Raw genomic sequence first — 23,764 nt, 5'->3', positions numbered from 1 at the left:
TGATCCTTCCATGAGAGATTTGGATGATTTCTCCATGAAGGGTTATAGGTGTTTCCATAGGGTTCTCCCATGTAATTCACCTCTTCCATTGCTGGGTTCTCAGGATCATAAGCTTCTTCTTCAGAGGAAGCTTCCTTAGTACTGCTTGTTGCTGCTTGCATTCCAGACAGACTCTGAGAAATCATATTGACTTGTTGGGTCAATATTTTATTCTGAGCCAATATGGCGTTCAGAGTATCAATCTCAATAACTCCTTTCTTCTGAGCTATCCCATTATTCACAGGATTCCTTTCAGAAGTGTACATGAATTGGTTATTTACAACCATTTCAATGAGTTCCTGAGCTTCTGCAGGCGTCTTCTTCAGATGAAGAGATCCTCCAGCAGAGCTATCCAATGACATCTTGGATAGTTCAGACAGACCATAATAGAAAATACCTATGATGCTCCATTCAAAAAGCATGTCAGAAGGACATCTTCTGATCAATTGCTTGTATCTTTCCCAAGCTTCATAGAGGGATTCACCTTCCTTCTGTCTGAAGGTTTGGACTTCCACTCTAAGCTTGCTCAATTTTTGAGGTGGAAAGAACTTTGCCAAGAAGGCATTAACTAGCTTTTCCCAAGAGTTCAGGCTTTCTTTAGGTTGTGAATCCAACCATGTCCTAGCTCTATCTCTTACAGCAAAAGGAAAAAGCATAAGTCTGTAGACTTCAGGGTCAACCCCATTGGTCTTGACAATGTCACAGATTTACAAGAATTTAGCTAAGAACTGATGAGGATCTTCCAATGGAAGTCCATGAAACTTGCAATTCTGTTGCATTAAAGAAACTAATTGAGGCTTAAGCTCAAAGTTGTTTGCTCCAATGGCAGGGATTGAGATGCTTCTCCCATAGAAGTCGGGAGTAGGTGCAGTAAAGTCACCAAGCACCTTCCTTGCATTGTTGGCATTGTTGTTTTCGGCTGCCATGGTTTCTTCTTCTTTGAAAAGCTCTGTTAGGCCCTCTAAAGGGAACTATTCTTTAGCTTCTCTTAGCTTCTCTTCAAGGTCCTTTCAGGTTCAGGATCAGCTTGAACAAGTATGTCTTTATCTTTGCTTCTGCTCATATGAAAGAGAAGAGAACAAGAACGTAGGGGAATCCTCTATGTCACAGTATAGAGATTCTTTGAGGTGTCAGAGGAAAAGAAGAATAGAAGGAGGAGGTAGATGGAAGAGAATTCGAACATATAAAGAAGGAGGGAGTTCGAATTGTACCTTGAGGAGGGGTGTTAGTCCTTTAAATAGAAGGATGTGAGAATAGGGGAAGAATTTTCAAAAATAAAGTAAAAGATTTTGAAATAATTAAAAGAAATTTTGAAAATTTGATTAATGATTTTCGAAAACTAAAATTGGGAAAGAAGTTAAGTGATTTTTGAAAAAGATTTTGAAATTAGAAATCAAAAAGATATGATCGAGAGTTAATTTTGAAAAAGATGTGATTGAGAAGATATGATTGAGAAGATATGATTAAAGATCAATTTAGAAAAAGAAAGTCTTTTAAAATTAAAGTTGATTACTTGACTAATAAGAAATTAAAAGATATGATTCTAAAATTTAAAGTTTGATCCTTTCTTAATAGGCAAGTAGCAACTTGAAAATTTTGAAGTAAATCTTTAATTATAACAAGGATTTTCAAAAATTAAAAAAAATGGAAAGAAATTGATTTTGAAGAGATATGATTGAAAAGATATGATTTGAAAAAGATTTGATTTTGAAAAATTATGAAGATTTGAAAAAAAATTTGAATTAAAAACAAAATCTTTCCTCTTGTGTCCTTCTGGCGTTAAACGCCCAGAATGGCATCCATTCTGGCGTTTAACGCCCAGAATGCTACCTTTTTGGGCGTTAGACGCCCAGCCTGGTACCCTGGCTGGCGTTTAAATGCCAGTTTTCCTTCTTCACTGGGCGTTTTGAACGCCCAGCTTTTTCTGTTTGATTCCTCCGCTTAATGTTCTGAATCTTCAATTCTCTGTATTATTGACTTGAAAAGACATAGTTTTGAAAATAATTTTGAAATTTTGACAACAATAAAAAATGCAACTAAGATCAAATAAACAATGCATGCAGGACACCAAACCTAAAAATTTTCATATAGGAGACACTAACAAATTGAGAATGCATATGAGAAACAACAAAACACACAAAACAAGATAATTTAAAGATTAGAGCAATAAAATCATCAAGAACAACTTGAAGATCAATGAAGAACAATATGTATAAATTCGAAAAATGCAAGAAGAAGAAAGTCATGCAATTGACACCAAACTTAAAAATTGATACTAGACTCAAACAAGAAACATAAAATATTTTTGGTTTTTATGGTTTTATAAATTTTTTTGTGATTTTCGAAACTTATATGGAAAAGAAAATAAAGAGAATTAAAACTTTTAATAAGAATTCCAGGAATCATGCAATGTTAGTCTAAAGCTTCAGTCTAAAAAGATTAGACATGGTTGGCCAAGCTTCAGCAAGACATTACATTCAGCAGCTAAATTGATGAGAATCAATCAGCTTTTGTGATGATAAGAACATCATCTTGAAACTCTAGAATTCATTCTTAAAAATTCTAAAAAATAAAAAGAAAAGTACCTAATCGATCTAAGCAACAAGATGAACCGTCAGTTGTCCAAACTCGAACAATCCCCGGCAACGGTGCCAAAAACTTGGTATGCGAAATTGTGATCATCAACAATGGCGCCAAAGGACTTGGAGCTCTCAAACATGAATCACACTTTGTCACAATTCCGCACAACTAACCAGCAAGTGCACTGGGTCGTCCAAGTAATACTTTACGTCAGTAAGGGTCGATCCCACGGAGACTGTCGGCTTGAAGCAAGCTATGGTCACCTTGTAAATCTCAGTCAGGTGAATTCAGATGGTGATGGAGAATTGATAATTAAAAGATGAATAAAACATAAAATAAAGATAGAGATACTTATGTAATTCTTTGGTTGGAATTTCAGATAAGCGTATGAAGATGCTTTGTTCCTCCTGAACCTCTGCTTTCCTATTGCCTTCTTCTAATCATTCATACTCCTTTCCATGGCAAGCTTTATGTTGGGCATCACCGTTATCAATGGCTACTTCCCGTCCTCTCAGTGAAAACGTTCCAAATGTGCTGTCACCGCACGGCTAATCATCTGTCGGTTCTCGATCATGTTGAAATAGGATCCATTGATCCTTTTGCATCTGTCACACGCCCAACAATCGCAAGTTTGAAGCTCGTCACAGTCATCCCTTCCCAGATCCTACTCAGAATACCACAGACAAGGTTTAAACGTTCCGGATCTCAGGAATGGCCGCCAATAATTCGAGCCTATACCACGAAGGTTCCAATCTTAGATTAGAATCCCAAGAGATACACATTCAAGCTTGTTTGCATGTAGAACAGAAGTGGTTGTCAGGCACGCGTTCATAAGTGAGAATGATGATGATTGTCATGGATCATCACATTCATCAGGTTGAAGTGCGAATGAATATCTTGGAGAAGAAATAGACTTGAGTTGAATAGAAAAACAATAGTACTTTGTATTAATTCATGAAGAACAGCAGAGCTCCACACCTTAATATATGGTGTGTAGAAACTCCACCGTTGAAAATACATAAGAACAAGGTCTAGGCATGGCCGAATGGCCAGCCTCCCAAACGTGAAAAGGTCTATGAAAGTGTGTATATGATGATAACAATAGTATAAGGTCCTATTTATAGAGAACTAGTAGCCTAGGGTTTACAGAAATCAGTAATTAATGCAGAAATCTTCTTCCGGGCCCACTTGGTGTGTGCTTGGGCTGAGCATTGAAGCTTCCATGTGTAGAGACTTTTCTTGGAGTTAAACGCCAGTTTTTGTGCCAGTTTGGGCGTTTAACTCCAGCTTTTGTGCCAGTTCTGGAGTTAAACGCCAGAATTCTTGAGCTGACTTGGAACGCCTGTTTGGGCCATCAAATCTCAGGCAAAGTATGGACTATTATATATTTCTGGAAAGCCCAGGATGTCTACTTTCTAACGCAATTGAGAGTGCGCCAATTAGGTTTCTGTAGCTCCAGAAAATCCACTTAGAATGCAGGAAGGTCAGAATCCAACAGCATCTGCAGTCCTTTTTCAGCCTCTGAATCAGATTTTTGCTCAGGTCCCTCAATTTCAGCCAGAAAATACCTGAAATCACAGAAAAATACACAAACTCATAGTAAAGTCCAGAAGAGTGAATTTTAAATAAAAAATAATAAAAATATAATAAAAACTAATTAAAATATACTAAAAACATACTAAAAACAATGCCAAAAAGCGTATAAATTATCCGCTCATCAGCTATAATGGCTTTCGAAGGCGTTATTGGCGATCACTTTTCTCATTAACGTTGTAAGCTAGCTCCCATTCCACGTTAGTGGTCACGTTAGTTAGACTAACGTGGCTACTAACATGGTTCTTCCTTGCTTTCTTTGTCCTGAAATCAAGCAATTAAAGTGCATCAAAGCTCTATTCCAAGTCATGAGATCATGCATTATCTAATTTGTCATTCAATTCATGCATAATTCTCATAAAATCATGTAAAGTTCACAATGTTTGCTTGAATCAAGATGTAAGTGAATATCTACCCAAAACTTGCTTATTCACTAAGAAAATGCATGAAATTACCCTAAAACAGTAAAGAAAAGGTCAGTGAAACTGGCCAAAATGCCCTGGCATCACAACACCAAACTTAAAGCTTGCTTGTCCCTAAGCAAGTACTGAAACATAAGAATGATGAAAGAACAAGAGACATAAGTTCTTATTAAAGAAGTAAAGCTCTTGATTTATGGGGTTTCATGCATAGCAACTTAGGTTCATTCCTTTACTGGTTTCCAGGTCCTTATCATGCTTTTGAATACTTGCTTGATTGCATCCTATGAGATCCTTATTCTTTGATCCTCCCCCTTTTTTTTTTCAGGGTTTATTGCATCGTTAGGCTAAGTGCTCTGTGAGGGGGCAACTCTTTAAAATAAGCTTTCAGCCAACACTCCCGAACCAGTTGGTTCAAGGTGCTAGGTGTTGAAACACCCCTAAGAATTTACTCCCTCAAGTCTCTCTCCCCTATACATACACACCACAGGCACATGGTTTGTTATTTTCTTTCCTTGAGGTCTTGGTGTCCAGCACCTCTTTGGGTTACTAAATGTTCTGTAGCAAGGTTGCTCTTGATAGTGGATTTTCAGTTGATAATCCCGGGTTAGTTAATCCAAGTTACCAAGTGATGAAGCACTCCTAAGAACTTATTCATCCAAGCAGATCCTTGGTACAGGATCATCACAGACACATCCCTCAAGATTTAAACCCTTGGTGCCTAGCCTTATTTCTTATTACTTTTCTTTCTTTTTCAACTCTTATTGTTCTTTTTCTTTTTCTTATTAGGATCTTGTTATTTGGTTAATCTCATAGAATGTGCTTCAAGCATGTTCTTCAGTACACATAAGTGCCCTCATACCTTATAGGTGATCCAACTTAGCTAATCTATTATCCCACCACCAACCTTGAGGACTTATTTCATCATATGAACTCTACTCTAGTTTCTTTCATAACATTCTCTTTCATTAAATTCAAAGGGCAAGCATACAAGTAAGTAGGATGAAAATGAAACAGGCAACTTGGACTAGCACACATAGACTTAATAACTGAAGATGCTAAAAATAGAATCGAAAATTCCTAAGCTACTATGGAAGCATGTTCTATTTTATAAATGATTTTCCTTATTTAGATTTGAAAAAGATAAAACGAAGAGGGAACTCCACCACCTTTTATTCACGGGGCTGTGCATGCTCTCTCTTGTTTGTCCTCTTTGTGTCCACTTGTGTTTCCTCGTATCCGTGTCATTCTGGCTCTTTTCCAATCTTCAAGTGCTTTCCTTACTGATTCTTGACTCCTTTCAACTTTTTCTCTTTCTTCTCGCGCTAAGTCATCCTTCACTTCTTCATATCTTATGATTCCCGGATGCAATATAGGCAGTTGTCTGACTAAGTATCCGAGCCTGGCTTGAGTGTTCACATGATGTCCAGTCTCACTCATGTAAACTCCTTCTGAGAATGCCCTGTATTCGTCAAAGAGTTCTGCCTGTTCTATTTGTTTCCGATGCATCTCATGTATGTGTGCACCTTGATGTGCTTGGATATTGATTAGCTTTTGGATGGCTTCTTGTTGTTGATCTTGCCTTTGTTCCAACCTGTGGAAGGATTCACCCCATTGTTTCCCTTGTTCCAGTTGCTGCTCCATCATTTGCTTTTGCCACTCCTCCTGTTGATTCATCCATCTGGAGAATGATTCTTCTTGGCGGTTCATCATTTGTAGTTGAAGCTCTTTCTGTGTCCCTTGATTCTCCACGTATTGTCTAGATAAGCCATCAATGGCTTCCTGTAATTGGTGCATGTCCAAAGTGGCTGGGGCTTGCTCCCCTAGGTTTTGTCCTTCTACCACTTGATGGGCTGTTCTCTTTCTTAGCCTTCATTGAGGTAGGGGAGATGCAGCAGCATGCATACATCGAACAGTAATAGGGATGCCAGCTTTTATCCATTCGGGGTTCTCATCTTCGAACACCACCCCAGCTCTGTCACACAGATGGAAGATAGTACTGGGGTAGCCTAACTTTCCTCCAGAATCGCTTTTCTCGGCCATCTTCCTAATGCCTTGGGCTATGAGTTCATGAACCTTGATCTCTCCCCCTTTAGGTATACATTGCACCATTGTTGCTCTCTTAAGATTCACCTCTGAGTTATTCCCGGCGGGGAGGATGGATCTCCTTAAAATTTCGAACCACCCCTTTGCTTCAAGGGTAAGGTCCCCTCTCTTGATGAACTTGGGCTTCCTCTGGGGATCTTGTACCCAATCAGCTCCTTGCACGCAAATATCTTACACAATCTGGTCATAATTGGGACTACTATCTATTCTGGATTGATAGCTTTCCTCTGCAAATGGTATGCTTCTTAGTTTTAACGCCCTCATAATGCTCATGGGACTAAAATCCACTATTGCTCCTCTTACAAAACTTATATAGGACTCATCTGCCTTATCATACCAGACTGCATTTGCATAAAACTCTCTTACAAGGGTTGCATTTACTTTGGTGACCGGATCAGTAAGGAGCTCCCATATTCTTTTTTCCACTTTCTCTGAAATTTCGGTGCACTCAGTTTTCTTGACTTGAAAGCCTAGCTCATATATGATCTCCTTATCAGCCATTCACCCAAATTGAAGTTCATGGTGAAAGGTTCTAAACTTCTTTTCATCAAAAGGACATTGCTCCATAGGCTCCTTCCCCTTTCTTCTTTTAGAGCTGGATGAGGCCATGAGTGACTTCCGAATTTAAATTTGTAGAAGTATGGATGATTGGTGAGAGTGTCTTTGATGGGGTAAGAGGTGTTGGGTTCCGAAAGTGAGAAGTACAAAGAATGAGAATTGGAATGTGAAGGGGGTACGGAATAGGAACCACTTATATAGAAAAGTGGTGAGTAAATGAAAGGTGTGGATTGATGGTGTAGGCTTATGATGAACGGATGGGGTTTAGCATGGGATGAGCACAAGGATCATCAACTTTATGATGGGATTGGTTCGAATTCCAAGGGTGTTGTTCTTCCAATGTTGCATGGCAACATTTCCCAATGCATTCCCCTTGAAGACATGTGTATAGTCCCCATTTTTGAAGTGGCCGAACCCTCCTTCTTCAATTGTCCCATCTTCCAATTCTTCCTTTCATTTCTCCTACAAGAAAAAAAAAGAATATAGTTAATAAATTTTGGATAGTGGCGTCAAAAAAAAAAATAAAGGAAGATGGGATAACTACTTTTTAAATTTTTTTTGTTTTAACTAACTAAGTGCTATTCATGAATGAAAACCAACTGACTAATTAACTGTCTATGTATGCAATATTGGTGACACCAAACTTAGTTTGTAGCCATGTGGTGTAGAAAGATTTGTTCAAGATTCTAAGAGTAACATGATATGAATTGCATTCATGTTCTCTTAGTGTGCCTTGAACACCAAACTTGTTCTTCACTATATGTTGCATAAAAGGATTCATTCAAGTATATGTCAAACTTGATTTGGAATTCATGAGCCTTGCATTATTAACTACTTTAAAAGCATATAAAACATGGGTTGCCTCCCATGAAGCACTTCTTTAGCGTCACTAGCTTGACTTTCTGCCTTTGTCAGGGTGGTTGGTAATGCTTCAAATCTTCCCCCTCGCAGTGAATCTATCTCCATTGGCTTCATTAAGGATCTCCACATGTTCTAAGGAGAGAATTCTGCTGATGGTGAAAACTTTAGGCATCTGAGATGGGATGGTGGGGAGATGAGGTGGGATAGCTGGGAGATAAGCTGAGATCACTTTATCCCCTGGAGAGAAATCCTCTGTAGGAATCTTCTTGTTCCTCCATCTCCTTGGTGCCTTCTTCTTTATTTCTTTTGATGTTGCCCTGCTCTTTGTGGCCTCTTTTTCCAAGGAGATTTTGTTGCTGGTCTCATATGACTCTGGTGATTTTGGTTCCTCTTGGATTTCCTTTAGCTGTTGCACCTTCTGACTATTTTGCTTACCAACCAAAGGGATTCCCAGGTGTACCATTTGTGTTTCAATGCTTGTTTCTTCCACCAGTGCCTTGTCGTGCTCTTCCCTTGGTTCCTTGTTTCCTTAATCTGGTTCTTGTGGGGGTTTGAAGACATTAAATGCGAGTTATTCATCATGTATCCTCAGTATTAGCTCTCCTCGCTCCACATCTATAAGCGCTCTGGCTGTAGCTAGGAATGGTCTTCCCAATATGATTGGGTGAAGGTGACTCTCTTCCATTTCCAATATGACAAAGTCTGTGGGAAGGAAGTAATTCCCAACCTTCACCAACACGTTTTCAACCACTCCTACCGCTTGTTTTTGAGTTTTGTCAGCCAGCCTGATGACTACGTCTGTGGGCATTAGCTCATTGATCTTCAACTTCTTCATAAGGGATAAAGGCATTAAGTTGATGCTTGCTCCCAGGTCACAGAGTCCTTTATCAAACATTGTTTCTCCTATGGCATAAGGGATGTGAAAACTCCCTGGATCCTTCCTTTTTCTAGGCAACTCTGGTTGAATGAGAGCACTGCACTCCTTATTCATCACTATTGTTTGCCCTCCTTTGAGTGAGCTTTTCCTGGTCAGCAACTCTTTCATGCACTTAATGTATGAGGGCATTTGTTGGAGAGCTTTGATAAATGGTATGTTTACATGGAGAGATGCAAACATATCAAGGAACTTTGAGTATATTCTCTTTTCTACACCACCCTTGAGTCTTTGGGGAAAAGGTGCATAGAGTTTCAGCATCTCCTGTGTAATTTTGGTTTCTTGGTGACCCTCTTCCTGCTTCTCTGCTGAAGTATCTCCAGAGTGTTCGAAGGGTTTGTTCAGCTCTTCCTCAGTCCTCCTATCACTTATAGTGACCATCTTGCATTCTTCCCATCTTACTTTCTTTGCTTCACCTCTCGGGTTTTTCTCTGTGTCACTTGGGAAGCTGTCAATAGGTTTGGGAATCTTCTCAGAGAGGTATCCCACTTGAAATTCTAGCTTCTTAATGGTGTCTCCCTGGTTTTTGATATTGGCTCGCACCTCCTCCTTGAACACCTTATTATCTTAGATTTCCTTACATATGCCTTCAAGTAGAGTCTCAATCCTTGAGAGTCTATCTTCGGATGATGGTGAGTTGAGATTGGAGGGATAAGAAAGGCCATTTTGGTTTTGATATGGATGTTGAGAGGTGTTGTTAGGTGGGTGCTGATATGATCTCTGTGTGGAATGTTGGTGAGCTGTATTGTTGTTGGGGTTGTAACGTCTCTGATCTTGTTGATTTCCCCACCCAAAGTTTGGGTGGTTCCTCCAACCAGGATTATAAGTTTTGGAGTATGGATCATGAGTCTGCCTAGGTGAGTTCCCAATGTAGTTGGCTTGTTCCTGATCATCCCCTGCCTTTGCATTCACTCCTTCTTGAGCTACTGATGAGGTAGTGATTGCTGCTACTTGGTTCCTTTCCATCTTCTTGATAAGGTCAGCCAGCTGCTTGGTGATCATCTTGTTTTGAGCCAGCAGTGCATCCACATTATTTAGCTCCATCACTCCTCTAGTGTTGGCTCTTTCAGAAGCATAGAAGTAGTCATTCTCAGCTACAGTCTCAATGACATCTATGGCTTCTTCAATGGTCTTCTTCTTGTTCAGAGACCCCCCAGATGAGTGGTCTACTGCCTTCTTTGATTCATAAGAAAGACCTTCATAGAAAATGTGTAACTGCACCCATTCATTGAACATATCTGGCGGGCACCTCCTTGTCAAGTCCTTAAACCTCTCCCATGCTTCAGAGAGAGTTTCACCATCTTGTTGCCTGAAGGTTTGTACCTCAGCTCTCAACCTGTTGATTCTTTGAGGAGGATAGAATCTCGCCAAGAATTTGTTCACCACATCTTCCCAGGTTGTTAAACTCTCCTTCGGGAAAGACTCCAGCCATTTAGATGCTTTGTCCTTGAGTGAAAAGGGGAACAAAAGCAATCTATAGGTGTCAGGATGAACACCATTAGACTTCACAGTATCACATATCCTCAGGAAGGTGGTTAGATGTTGATTGGGGTCTTCTTGGACACTTCCTCCGAATGAACAGTTGTTCTGAACAAGGGTGATGAGCTGTGGCTTTAGTTCAAAGTTATTGGCCTGTATGGTTGGCTTTTGGATGCTACTTCCACAATTTCCTGGGTTTGGATTAATATAAGAGCCTAGAACTCTTCTCTCTTGTCCAGCATGATGCACTGGACCTTCTCTGCCATGGTTGTGAGCCTCTTCTTCATGATGGTTCTCCATATTCTCATCCATGTCTAGTTCAAAGTACTCTTCCTCTTCTTCAGCACCAACGACTCTCTTTCCTCTTGCTTCCCTCCTTAATCTAAGGAAGGTCCTCTCAGGTTCCGAATCAAAGGAAGTTGAAGCCCCACTTCTTCTACCTGTCATACAACCAACAAGGAAAAAGCAAGAAGGAGAAAATAAATGCAGAAAGTATTCTTGTCAGAAATGTTGTTAGTGTGAGTGATGCAATATATCAAACAGTTAGTGGGTTAGTGAATTGAATTGTAACAAGTAAGAGAACACCACAAATGGGTAAGGGATAAAGGAAAGAAATAAACTAAAACTGAAAGTAAATCACTCAAACAGAAATTAAATCAAACAAAAGAAAAATGCTCAATCTAGTTATCCACCAATTTAATCATTGTTGATGCAAAATCAATCCCCAGCAACGGCGCCATAAACTTGATGCACGGAAACTTGTCTCTCAACAATTTTCCCTCGGCAAGTATACCGAATTGTCGTCAAGTAAAAACTCACAATAGAGTGAGGTCGAATCCCACAGGGATTGATTGGTCAAGAAACTTTAATTAGAGGAATGTTCTAGTTGAGCTACACAGAAATTGAGTTGATATTTGCAGAAACATAAATGGCGGAAAAGTAAATAACAGAAAGTGTAAATGCTGGAGATAAAGAGCAAAATGTAAATAACGGAAAGTAATTGCAAAATCTTAAATGGGGATTTGGGGAAATGAACATAAAAGTAAATGGCAGAAAGTAAAGAGAATGGGTAAGATCAGAAATGGGGAATTCATTGGGCTCAGGAGATGTTGTATTCTCCGGATCAAGTTCATTCTCATCTCTTCCTCAATCAATGCATTCATTGATCTCCTTGGCAATCTTAAGTGATTGGATTCCAATCCCTTGGCAACCCAATCTCTCAAATCTTGATCAATAGCCAATTCCTTGGTCTAATTGCTCATGAGAAGAGATGAAGTATGGTCACTGATTATACCACATGTATTCCCAAATCAAAGTGTTGGTAGGATTATATGTCACCATATCCATCCAAACCCCAATTTGGTCCAACATGAGAAAGCATTTCTAGCATGATCTCTTCATTCCTCTTCCAAGGTCCGAAGAGATCCAAGTATGAATAGCTTCTTTTCTAAGACAACTACCCAATAGGATGAAGATTGAAAGCTTTCTAGTAAAATCAAGAAAAAAGAAAGAAAAAGAATAATGAAAACTATTATTGATCCATCAAATTACAACAGAGCTCCCTAACCCAATGAAAGGGGTTTAGTTGTTCATAGCCCTGGGAATAGAAAGCGTAAATGAAAAGTACATTTTGAAAACTCAAACTAGAAGTTGCAGAGAAAGTAAATATACAGAGTGTAATTCTCCAAAATGCCAAAAGCTCCTTATCTGGTTCAAAACTACTCCTATATATACTACTCTTGTGATCTTCTAGTTGGCTCTTCAAGTCTTGGATATGGGCCTTTGGATCTTTTAGTTGAAGCAGTTACAGTCTTCAGTGGGCTCAGCTTTGCTTGCAGAAAAAGTGTGAGTTAGGCATGGACGTTAGTTAGGACGTTAGTGGCGTTAACGTTAAGTGAAAATGTGGGTTCGAGAGCGTTAGTGACGATCACCTTTTTCACTAACATTCCAAGCCAAAAATGGTCCACGTTAACTTCAACGTTAGTGGCACTAACGTGACCACTAACGTTGCCTCTTGGTCCTTCACAAACGTTATTGGCATTCACCTTTTCCAATAACGTTGCTTACTGCCTCTTTTCCCCACGTTAGAGTTCACGTTAGTATAACTAACGTGACCATTAACGTGGGCTTGCCTTTCTTTCCAGAGCGTTAGTGACACTTACCTTTGTCACTAACGCTCCAAACGCCCCTCCTTCCCACGTTAGAGTTTACGTAAATTAGATTAACGTGGCCTCTAACATGGTGGTGATTGCCATTCCCAACGTTAGTGACAAAGGTGAGTGTCACTAACGTTGGTCCATCAATTCTTCCTCCACGTTAATGTAATTAACGTGGCAACTAACGTGGGCAATAGTGGCTTAATCCAACGTTAGTGACAAAGGTGAGTGTCACTAACGTTGGCAATTCCTTGTTCCTTCCACGTTTGAGTTCACGTTAATGTAATTAACGTGACTCTTAACGTGGCCAAGTGTGCCCCTTTTCCAACGTTAGTGGTATTCACTTTTACCACTAACGTTGGAGCTTTCTTTCTCCTCCACGTTAATGTAATTAACGTGGCAACTAACGTGAGCTATAATGGCTTTCGAAGGCGTTATTGGCGATCACTTTTCTCATTAACGTTGCAAGCTAGCTCCCATTCCACATTAGTAGTCACGTTAATTAGACTAACGTGGCTACTAACGTGGTTCTTCCTTACTTCCTTTGTCCTGAAATCAAGCAATTAAAGTGCATCAAAGCTCTATTCCAAGTCATGAGATCATGCATTATCTAATTTGTCATTCAATTCATGCATAATTCTCATAAAATCATGTAAAGTTCACAATGTTTGCTTGAATCAAGATGTAAGTGAATATCTACCCAAAACTTGCTTATTCACTAAGAAAATGCATGAAACTACCCTAAAACAGTAAAGAAAACGTTAGTGAAACTGGCCAAAATGCCCTAGCATCACCTCTCAACATAACTTCGAACCACCACACTCACAAGCTCCTTTTCACCATTCACCACCGTATGATCCTTATTTACCCCAATTCCAATCCAATTACTCCCAAACACCACCACTTCCCTATGTACTATGTCCATATCCATCACCTCAAGAATCACAGGCTCGCCTCAAGGAAACAGTAGATCAACTTCATACAACCCTTCATCAGCTGGAGCAAGCAATAAATCAATTATCTTCCAGACGTTTAGACACTCAAGGAACTCCAATAACTTCATGTGGAGATTCTAATGACAAACATAGCATGAAGGAGACACTAGAAACCCCAGTGGGCAGTAAGGAGCATAACTTTGTTCTGGAACAATTGGAGGAAGCTCAAATTATCCAAGAAGAAGAAGTACTGATTGAAGATTTAGGAGATGCTGAACCTCCATGGGAATCCAGATTTGTGGAAAATTCCATCAAAGACATTACAATTGATGCTAAGAAGGATAGTGCACAACCCCCAAAGCAGGTATTTTACGAAGAACTAGACGGAATAACCCAAGACGCAAGTTTCCTTAATGATGATAATCACAAGTCAAGTTCTCTTAGTAATGAACTTGCATCTGCAAGTGAATTCTTTGAGCTAGAAGAATCTTCCCCGAATGAATACGAAGATGATGTTGAGGTAGATTTCTCTCAACCTCCAACGTATGACTTAAGTGACGAGGAAGACATAGAAGACTTTGATCAGGACACAGTTGCAGTTGAAAAATTTTGCAAAGAAGTGGAAGAATTCACAGAAGAATACCAGGGAGTAGAGCTTACAGAACCACTGGAAACACCTATCCCAAGGCCATTACCACCTAATACAAGCTTCAAGTGGGTACAATCCTTAACCTTTATCCTTACTTTTCCACTTGAATATGGTTTGCTTGAAACAGATGGCCAGCTTAGAGCTCTCTGCGGCTTTAAGAGTAAAAGGGAAATGGCTCGTACTTAGAGCTGGTGTACAAGGTTCAATAAGGTTCCACGCTTCAATTCGAAGTGCAAAGATTGGTATCAAGTTCAAGTGAATGGGTCTCGAAAGACGTTTGGTCATCTTGGTGAGAATACAATTTCTAAACCGCCCGGATCGAAGAATATAGATCAAGACAACGGCGGATTTAAAAGCAAAGCTTGGGATCCTGGAATCTATTCTGACATTCGTCACCCCGGGAGCCTGAGAACATGTTTGAAGCTGCTCAAAGGCTTTACATGCCTAGTTTGGGACCCTGGAAGCTGTTGGCATTCCAAACATTGATGGAGATTTCTGGATGAATTTAAGCATAAGCCACCATAACAGGAAGCTCACCCAATGTCCAACTTAAGAACTTTAACTAAAAGTGCTAGGTGGGAGACAACCCACTATGGTATGGTCGTTTCTTTTTCAATTTTATTTCGTGTTGTTTGTTTTTATATTATATTATTTTCATTGAACTTGAATATTATTCATTCGCATTGCATACTGCATAATTGCATAATTGCATAAAAAAATTCAAAAAAAAAAAATTTCCGACGCGACCGCGTTGCTAACGCGTTCGCGTCAGTTGCGAAAAACACCTCCCACGCGTCCGCGTCAATCACGCGAATGCGTGATCTGGAAATCGGCGTAAAAATCCAACGCCCATAAATCTGGGCTGGAATCATGCGGCTGGTGTGCGTTTAGCACAAGACGGCCCACGCGTTCGCGTCCCTCATGCGAACGCGTCACTCGCGAAACACCCATCCCACGCGAAAGCGTGAGTGACGCGTCCGCGTCGCGTGGATAGCATGGCACCCTAAATGGAGATAGAGAGTTTCGCTGAAATGACGCTGGAATTATGCGTTTAGCACATTTTACAGTGACGCGGTCGCGTGAGGCATTCATCTTTTACCCATTCCTTGCGATCGCGTCAACCACGCGACCGCGTCAACCCCATTTCACCCTAGCCACGCGATCGCGTGCCCCACGCGTTCGCGTGGATTCAAATTCATTAACCCCCAGTCACGCGAAACCCTACCCCATCGCGCCTCTATCCTCTTCCCCCCAACCCCCCTCTGCTCCCTCTCTGCTCCCCACCAAAACACCACCACCCCCAACCACCTCCGACCGCCGCACCACCCCCAACCACCCAGACCCACCGCGACGACCACCCCCCTCCTTCTTCCTCCCCTCTCCTTCTTCCTTCTTTTCTTCCCTCCACCACCGCGGCCAGCCACAACCACGACCGCCACTAGCGCCTCCTCCCACCACCACCACCCTCACTCCCTTCCTTCTTCCCACCCCCTCCACCATTAAACCCAACCCAAACACCCCCTGCCACTGAACAGCTGCCCACCGCTGCGCCAACCGCCCTTCACCACCGCGCCACCCTGTTCCACCACAGCATCGCCGTGCCCCCTCCCAGCACCACCACTTTCCCACCGCCATCTCTCTAATCCCTACCTAAGTTCATAAGCATACCAGGTTCCGCCGCACGCCACTTTTCTTTCATTCGTAGTTAGTTGCATATTTTACAGTTTATGTTCAAAATTAGGCTAGTTAAAGATGCATGTTTGTAGTGGATTCTAGGTGGTTAGGTAACTAGGATGTGGTTAGTGGATTTAGGCCTAATAATTGCACCGTACTTGTTGCTTGTTTTACCTATTCTGCAATTTTGGTCTGGCTGTGATATTTATACTGTTCATGCTGCTGTTACACCGCTCTTTCATGTTCTTATTACTTATGTCTATTTGCAGCTTTATTTTAATTTATATGAACTGTTCTGCTTGCTGTTTATTACCCGAAAATATCCAATTTTATCCGAAATACTGCCCAAAATTTCAGAAGAACTACAGCAGTACACCTCCGATCAGATCAAACAGAGAGGCTAGTTCTTCTTGGAAAGAAACATGACAGAGGTCAATGCTTCCTGGGTAAGAGAGTTTTACTGCAACTATTTTAAGACTTCCCTGGATGCAGTGCACCTCAGAGGGAAACAGATATTGGTCACTGAGGAAGCCATTGAGGATATTCTGTAGCTTCAGCCTAAGTCAGATCAGCCTGACGATTACCAAAAGGCTGAAGAGGATATGCGTTTTTTGAGATTTGACTGGGATGCTGTCAAGCAGAGGATAGCCCTTGATTCTACTGTCCCATGGGTCATGGGAAAGAACACAACAATGCCTAAGGGAATCAAGCTAATGTATCTGAATGATAAGGCTCGGCTCTGGCACCAGATCCTGAGCAACTTTGTTATGCCAAGCACTCATGAGACAGAGCTGCCTGCTGCTATGATCACCCTCCTCTGGTGTGTGATAGAGGGTAAAGACCTATATCTTCCACGATTCATCCGGTATTACATGGCCAGGGTTCATGTCAGAGGCACTCTCCCTTTCCCATATCTGATTACGCAGCTCGGCCGTCGAGCTGACGTGCCTTGGGAGCTGGCTAATGAGAAGCCACCTGCTGCAGACTACAAGAAGATCATTCTCCACAACAGAAAATTTCAGACTTTAGGCCACAGACCTCCATTCCTTACCGCTTCTGGTGAGGCAGCCACATCTTCAGCTACCCCTTCTTCTTCCACTGCTGCACTAGCCCCACCCACTATACCTCCGCCTGCCTCAGAGCCCGTTTACCACCTCGTGCACCACTTATTTCATCAGCTGGACCAGATAGAGTACCGCAACCAGCACCGATATGAGAGATCTGAGCGTCGCAACAAGCAACGCTATGAGCACCTCAAGTTGATGATCCGATCTGGCGGCGACATCCCCTCCGAGCCCGACACACCATCAGAGCCATCCGAGGAGGAGGCGGACGAGCATGAGGATGAGACACATGCACAGAGAGAGGCTGAGCAGGCAGGACCAGAGCAGGCTGCGCCACAGCAGAAGAAGCCTCACCAGATTCAGGCCACAGACCCAGAGATCCCTCTCCAGTCAGCACCTCCACTACAGCAGACAGATCCTCCTACCCTCATCCAGTCTGCAGATCCTCAGGCCACCTCAGAGACTCCAGCAGCCCATCCTTCCAATGATGACACTCCTTCACACCCAGCTTGAGTGAGCATCGAGGATGATGCTTTATTTTAAGTATAGGGAGGTCGCCATCCCTGGCGTATTTTTTTTTGGTGAACCACTACAGACTCTTTTTATCTTATTTTGTTTATTTTTCTGTATTTTTATCTTTATTTTTATTTTTATTTTTCAAGTAATTATACATTGTTCTTTTACTATATTTTTACTTTATTTTCGCATTTTATACTTTAGTTTATATTTTAGCCATTTAGTTTGGTTTGCAATTCTAAACCTATTAGTTATAGAATATGTGGATTAATTAGTATAGTTTACCCTTTCAGCATATGATAGTTTGGTTTAATTGAAAATAAAAGGAAGTAAACTAGAGACTTTAGTAAATTAAAATAATCTACACACCTTGTATATATAGCATTACATGTTAGTTAGTTAACAACATTTCATCAAGGAACAACACTAAGATTTTAAGGGCCACCCTAAGAATTACATTGAAAATAATGGGAACTCTTATTTTCTACTTGCATGACATGTATAAATGATATATGATCTTTGAGCTGGAGAACACTGGTGCGCAGAAATTGTGATTACACTTTGATTATATAAAATTCATTGCTCTTTCTTTCCCTGGTAATGGCGCCAAAAACATGATGCCAATACCATGGTTCACAACTTCGCACAACTAACCAGCAAGTGCACTGGGTCGTCCAAGTAATACCTTACGTGAGTAAGGGTCGAATCCCACAGAGATTGTTGGTATGAAGCAAGCTATGGTCACCTTGTAAATCTCAGTCAGGCAGATATAAATTGATAATGGTGTTTTCGAATAATAATTAAATAAACATAAAATAAAGGATAGAAACACTTATGTAAATCATTGGTGAGAATTTCAGATAAGCAAATAGAGATGCTTTCGTTCCTCTGAACCTCTGCTTTCCTGCTATCTTCATCAAATCAGTCTTACTTCTTTCCATGGCTGGCTTTATGTGATACATCACCATTGTCAATGGCTACTTTCGGTCTTCTCTCGGGAAAAAGATCCAAATGCCTTGTCACGGCACGGCTAATTGTCTGGAGGCATCACCCTTGTCAATGGTTTCATCTTATCCTCTCAGTGAAAATGGTCAACGCACCCTGTCACGGCACGGCTATTCATCTGTCGGTTCTCGATCATGCTGGAATAGGATTTACTATCCTTTTGCGTCTGTCACTACGCCCAGCAATCGCGAGTTTGGAGCTCGTCACAGTCATTCAATCATTGAATCCTACTCAAAATACCACAGACAAGGTTTAGACTTTCCGGATTCTCTTGAATGCCGCCATCATTCTAGCTTATACCACGAAGATTCCGATTAAGAGATCTAAGAGATACTCATTCAATCTAATGTAGAACGGAAGTGGTTGTCAGGCACGCGTTCATAGGGAATGATGATGATTGTCACGTTCATCACATTCAGGTTGAAGTGCGAATGAATATCTTAGAAGCGAAATAAGATGAGTTGAATAGAAAACAGTAGTACTTTGCATTAATCTTTGAGGAACAGCAGAGCTCCACACCTTAATCTATGGAGTGTAGAAACTCTACCGTTAAAATTACATAAGTGAAAGGTCCAGGCATGGCCGAATGGCCAGCCCCCTAAAACGTGATCACAGGATCAGAATACAATCCAGGATGACTAATACAATAGTAAAAAGTCCTATTTATAATAAACTAGTCACTAGGGTTTACAGAAGTAAGTAATTGATGCATAAATCCACTTCCGGGGCCCACTTGGTGTGTGCTTGGGCTGAGCTTTAACTTTCCACGTGCAGAGGCCATTTGTGGAGTTGAACGCCAGTTTTTGATCCATTTCTGGCGTTCAACTCTGGTTTTTGATCCCTTTCTGGCGCTGAACTCCAGAATTGGGCAAAGAGCTGGCGTTGAACGCCTGTTTGCGTCATCTAATCTTTGGCAAAGTATGGACTATTATACATTTCTGGAAAGCCCTGGATGTCTACTTTCCAACGAAATTAAAATCGGGCCATTTCGAGTTCTGTAACTCCAGAAAATATACTTTGAGTGCAGGGAGGTCAGAATCCAACAGCATCAGCAGTCCTTCTTCAACCTCTGAATCTGATTTTTGCTCAAGTCCCTCAATTTCAGCCAGAAAATACCTGAAATCACAGAAAAACACACAAACTCATAGTAGAGTCCAGAAATGTGAATTTAACATAAAAACTAATGAAAACATCCCTAAAAGTAACTAGATTCTACTAAAAACATACTAAAAACAATGCCAAAAAGCGTATAAATTATCCGCTCATCACAACACCAAACTTAAATTGTTGCTTGTCCCCAAGCAACTGAAAATCAATTAGGATAAAAAGAAGAGAATATACTATAAATTCCAAACTATCAATGAAACATAGCTTCAATCATATGAGCGGGACTTATAGCTTTTTGCCTCTTGAATAGTTTTGGCATCTCACTTTATCCATTGAAGTTCAGAATGATTGGCATCTATAGGAACTCAAAGTTCAGATAGTGTTATTGATTCTCCTAGTTCAGTATGATGATTCTTGAACACAGCTTCTTTATGAGTCTTGGCCGTGGCCCTAAGTACTTTGTTTTCCAGTATTACCACCGGATACATAAATGCCACAGACACATAATTGGGTGAACCTTTTCAGATTGTGACTCAGCTTTGCTAAAGTCCCCAATTAGAGGTGTCCAGGGTTCTTAAGCACACTCTTCTTTTGCTTTGGACCTTGACTTTAACCGCTCATTCTCAAGTTTTCACTTGACACCTACACGCCACAAGCACATAGTTAGGGACAGCTTGGTTTAGCCGCTTAGACCAGGATTTTATTCCTTTAGGCCCTCCTATCCACTGATGCTCAAAACCTTGGGATCCTTTTTATTTACCCTTGCCTTTTGGTTTTAAGGGTTATTGGCTTTTTGCTCTTGCCTCTTGGTTTTAAGAGCTTTTGGCTTTTTCTGCTTGCTGTTTCTTTCTATTTTTTTTTCTTTCGCCTATTTTTTTTTTTTTTTGCAAGCTTTGTTCTTTGCTGCTTTTTCTTGCTTCGAGAATCATTTTTATGATTTTTCAGATTATCAAATAACATGTCTCCTTGTCATCATTCTTTCAAGAGCCAACATATTTAACATTCTTAAACAACAACTTCAAAAGACATATGCACTGTTCAAGCATTCATTCAGAAAACACGAAGCATTGTCACCACATCAATATAATTAAGCTAAGTTCAAGGATGAATTCGAAACTCATGTACTTCTTGTCTTTTGAATTAAAACATTTTTCATTTAAGAGAGGTGATGGATTCATAGGACATTTATAACTTTAAGACATAGTTACTAACTACTAATGATCATGTAATGAAGACACAAACATAGATAAGCACATAACATAGAAAACGAAAAATAGAAGAAATAAGAACAAGGAATGAATCCACCTTAGTGATGGTGGCGTTTCCTTCTTGAGGAACAAATAATGTCCTTGAGCTCTTCTATGTTTCTTCCTTGCCTTTGTTGCTCCTCCTTCATTGCTTTTAGATCTTCTCTGATTTCATGAAGGATGATGGAGTGCTCTTGATGTTCCACCCTTAGTTGCTTCCAATAATTGTGTGGAAGAAAATGTATCCCCTGAGGTATCTCAGGGATCTCTTGATTTGCAGTCAAATGTTCTACCACTGAGCTATAGACCCTTGATGGAAGCTTTTGTCTTCCCTTTCCTCTTTCTAGAGGTTTCTCTGGCCTTAGGTGCCATCAATGGTTATAGAAAAAACAAAAAAGCTATGCTTTTACCACACCAAACTTAGAATGTTGCTCGCCCTCGAGCAAAAGAAAAAAGAATAGAAGAAGAAGAAGAAGATATGGAGGAGATGGATGGATGTGTGTATTCGGCCATATGGGTGGGATTGGGTGGGAGAGAGATGTTGAATTTTGAAGGTAGTGGGTATATAGATGTGAGTGGTAAATGGAAAACAGAAGGGATGATCATGAATGGGAAGAGAGATGATGAGGTAGGTGGGGATCCTGTGGGGTCCACAGATCCTGAGATGATTCTGTGGGGTCCACAGATCCTGAGATGATCCTGTGGGGTCCACAGATCCTGAGGTGTCAAGGCATTTACATCCCTGCACCAATTTAGGCATGTAAAATGCCCTTGCACACAACTCTGGGCGTTCAGCGCCAGGTTGGTGCCCATTTTGGGCGTTCAACGCCCATTTGTTGCCATTTCTGGCGTTGAACGCCTGAACCATGCTTGTTCTGGGCGTTCAGCGCCAGGATGCTGCCCATTTTGGGGGTTCAGTGCAAGAACCATGCTCTGTTTTGGTGTTGAACGCCAGGCAGATGCTTCCTCCAGGGTGTGATTTTTCTTCTGCTGTTTTTGATTCCGTTTTCAATTTTTATATTTATTTTGTGACTCCACATGATCATGAACCTATAAAGACATATAACTAAGAAAAATATAGTTAGATAAAAATTGGGTTGCCTCCCAACAAGCGCTTCTTTAATGTCAATAGCTTGACAGTGGGCTCTCATGGAGCCTCACAGATGTTCAGAGCATTGTTGAGACTCTCCAACACCAAACTTAGAGTTTGGATATGGGAGTTCAACACCAAACTTAGAGTTTGGTTGTGGCCTCCCAACACCAAACTTAGAGTTTGACTGTGGGGGCTTTGTTTGACTCTGCTTTAAGAGAAACTTTTTATGCTTCCTCTCCATGGGTGCAGAGAGAGATCCTTGAGTTGTAAACACAAGTTTGTCCTCATTCAATTGAAGGATTAGTTTTCCTCTGTCCACATCAATCACAGCTCTTGCTGTGGCTAGGAAAGGTCTTCCTAGGATGATGGATTCATCCTCTTCCTTTCCAGTGTCCAGGACTATGAAATCAGCAGGGATGTAAAGGCCTTCAACCTTTACTAACACATCCTCTACTTGTCCATAAGCCTCTTTTCTTGAATTGTCTGCCATCTCTAATGATATTTTAGCAGCTTGCACCCCATAGATTCCCAGTTTTTCTATTACAGAGAGGGGCATGAGGTTTATTCCTGAACCAAGGTCACACAGAGCCTTAAAGATCATGGTGCCTATGGTACAAGGTATTATGAACTTTCCAGGATCCTGTCTCTTCTAAGGCAATGTCAGTTGATCCAGATCACTTAGTTCATTGGTGAACAAGGGAGGTTCATCTTCCCAAGTTTCAATGCCAAATAATTTGGCATTCAGCTTCATGATTGCACCAAGAAACTTGGCAGTTTGCTCCTCAGTAACATCCTCATTCTCTTCAGAAGAGGAATACTCATCAGAGCTCATGAAGGGCATAAGGAGGTTCAATGGAATCTCTATAGTCTCTAGATGAGCCTCAGAGTCCTTTGGTTCCTCAGAGGGAAGCTCCTTATTGATCACTGGACGTCCCAGGAGGTCTTCCTCCTTGGGATTCACGTCCTCCTCTCCCTTATTGGGTTCGGCCATTTTGGTTATGTTAATGGCCTTGCACTCTCCTTTTGGATTTTCTTCTGTATTGCTTGGGAGAGTGCTAGGAGGGATTTCAGTGATCCTTTTACTCAGCTGGCCTACTTGTGCTTCCAAATTTCTAATGGAAGACCTTGTTTCATTCATGAAACTTACAGTGGCCTTGGACAGATCAGAGACTAAGTTTGCTAAGCTAGATGGATTCTGCTCAGAATTCTCTGTCTGTTGCTGAGTGGATGATGGAAAAGACTTGCTATTGCTAAACCTGTTTCTTCCACCATTATTAAAGCCTTGTTGAGGCTTTTGATCCTTCCATGAGAAATTTGGATGATTTCTCCATGATGAGTTATAGGTGTTTCCATAAGGTTCACCTAAGTAATTCACTTCTGCTATTGCAGGGTTCTCAGGATCATAAGTTTTTCTTCATAAGAAGCCTCTTGAGTACTGTTGGATGCAGCTTGCACTCCATTCAGACTCTGAGAGATCATATTGACTTGCTGAGTCAATATTTTGTTCTGAGCCAATATGGCATTCAGAGTATCAATTTCAAGAACTCCCTTCCTCATAGGTGTCCCATTATTCACAGGATTCCTTTCAGAGGTGTACATGAACTGGTTATTTGCAACCATGTCAATGAGTTCTTGAGCTTCTGCAGGCGTTTTCTTCAGGTGAATGGATCCACCTGCAGAGGTATCCAATGACATCTTAGATAACTCAGATAGACCATCATAGAATATATCCAGGATGGTCCATTCTGA

The 23,764-nt window shown here is 40.9% G+C and overlaps 2 non-coding genes across 2 annotated transcripts; both read left to right on the top strand.

Moving 5' to 3' along the window:
* Window positions 1-455: 455 nt before the first annotated feature.
* LOC148546101 (small nucleolar RNA R71) lies at window positions 456-563 on the top strand. The gene has a single exon (XR_015900579.1). It is a non-coding gene; the product is annotated as a small nucleolar RNA R71 (small nucleolar RNA).
* A 9,758-nt stretch (window positions 564-10,321) lies between these two features.
* Window positions 10,322-10,428, top strand: LOC148546100 (small nucleolar RNA R71). Its single transcript, XR_015901773.1, has one exon. It is a non-coding gene; the product is annotated as a small nucleolar RNA R71 (small nucleolar RNA).
* Window positions 10,429-23,764: the final 13,336 nt, after the last annotated feature.

This window comes from Arachis ipaensis, chromosome B9, assembly GCF_059453495.1.
Source record: "Arachis ipaensis isolate K30076 ecotype BB chromosome B9, ASM5945349v1, whole genome shotgun sequence".
Taxonomy (NCBI): domain Eukaryota; kingdom Viridiplantae; phylum Streptophyta; class Magnoliopsida; order Fabales; family Fabaceae; genus Arachis; species Arachis ipaensis.
This window is presented reverse-complemented; position numbering and strand designations above follow the sequence as displayed.